Raw genomic sequence first — 1961 nt, forward strand, 5'->3', positions numbered from 1 at the left:
AGACTCTGGTTTTAAAGACAGTAAGTTATGTTTTGTCTGCATTGAGAAAAATAAGTTAAGAGTAAACCAGGTTTTTTATGTCAGTTCTTAAACCTTTTAATCATCTGATGAAAGGCCTATTTGGTTATAGTTGTTTGCATTAAATTGTTGTTCAATTTGGAAGCTCTTCTTAGAACCTTCTCAGGGTCCAGCAGTGAACAATGTGAATTCTTGTCATTTTTAAAGCAGTTTTAGTTTTGATTTTATAAGTTACTGGAGTGGCGGCCTAGTGGTTAGGGCATAGAGCTTGGAATCCAGACGTTTTGATTTCGAGCCCTACTTCCACAGATTTCCACACTTGGTTCCTGAGCTAAAAACCTAAACCTCACACTGTTCCCCGGGCGCCGCACAATGGCAGCCCACTGCTCCCAAAGGGTTAAATGCAGAGACTTAATTCCATTGCACTGTACTTGTGACAGTGTAATGACAATAAAAGCTAGAAAAACAAAAGTACATGGCATTTACCAGTTGGCTGAGCAGGTGATTATTGTAATTCTCTCCCGTAGTTCTAATTAAGATTTCAGTCATATCCTCATTGAGGACCCAGAAGAAGCTGTAAGATCCCTGGATGTCACTACAGTCCACTCACTGGAAAAAGTTTAAATCTAGATGAGTCATTTTTTCTTAAAATAAGTGCATTTGCTCTTGGATTGAGGAGGTAAACGAGACATTTTGCCAATGGAACAAGACTATTTACACTTAAAATAAGAAAACACAATTGAATTGTCTTATTTCAAGTGCATATTATCTAGTCATCTTATTTAAAGAGTAAAAATACTCATTCCATTGGCAAACTATCTCATTTACCTACTCAAATTAAAGGTAAATGCACTTAATTAAGGAATTTTTTTACTAATTTCTAGATGGTTTTTCCAGTGCTGAGCTGTTTGACTTTGGAATGCCATTAAAAAAGAAACAGGGCTTAGATTCTCCAGAACTTTTAATGGATGAAGACACTTCGATCCAACGTAGTTGTTCATATTTAGCACATAAACCTAGTATAAGTTAATTGTTTCAGCTGATACTGAACAGGGGTTCTGGTCTCCACAGTATCCAGCGTAGAAATCCCAACAGAACAGAACCAGGAGTAAATAGAACATAACAGATGAATGTTCACTTTGTTCTGGATCCGAATAAACATGGCTATTGTTTTTCCTACTCTCCTCCTGTTACCCTATAAGTATGGCTCATGCTGACGCTCCGTCATGTATACAATATTATAGCATACACTTCCAGCCTTCTCAGTTTTACAAATATTTGCTATACAGACTTCTCATGTTTATTCAGAGTACTGAGTTACACTGTTACAGAAAGATAGCCAGACACGGGCCTTTGGGAGGGAAAAAGGAAACGATTCCAAATGAAAAGCAATGATTTATGCCACAGCATAAACTCAAATATATGCTGGACTATGCAGCTCTATTGGACAGTTCCACTTTATGCAATTTTGATTGGATGTGAATGTTGCATAGACAACTCAGGATCGCGTTTCTCTAAATATGGCAGCGTGAGCACTTCTGGGGCGTGTGTGAATGTGCGAGTCAGTCCGCTTTCAGGTGGGTGGTCTCTGCTCACTTATCATTATACAACACAAAAGCCTCATTGGTATTTTGAAAAGGAAATTAATATTGCCATCAGCAGTCGCTCTTGCGTGTGTGCTTCCAGGCACGGCTGTGTTTGTGTATGTCTGAAGCAGAGCAGAGAATTTCCACAGCAACAGAGGAATTTCCACCTTGAACTCTAAACGATACCCTCAAGCCGACGTTTATCAATCCGGCCGCTCCTGCAGGTTTTTCCGTGTCAGGCGTGAATTTAAGGGGAAACCATTCCTGTGTATGAGCCCCATCTGTTTGCTCTGCATCCTGCTCTCCACCAATCCTTGGATGAAGTTGATTTAACTTCTTTTATGCTCTGTTAGATGT

The sequence above is a fragment of the Cyprinodon variegatus genome, unplaced genomic scaffold (assembly GCF_000732505.1).
Source record: "Cyprinodon variegatus isolate N-32 unplaced genomic scaffold, C_variegatus-1.0 Scaffold498, whole genome shotgun sequence".
NCBI classification, from domain to species: domain Eukaryota; kingdom Metazoa; phylum Chordata; class Actinopteri; order Cyprinodontiformes; family Cyprinodontidae; genus Cyprinodon; species Cyprinodon variegatus.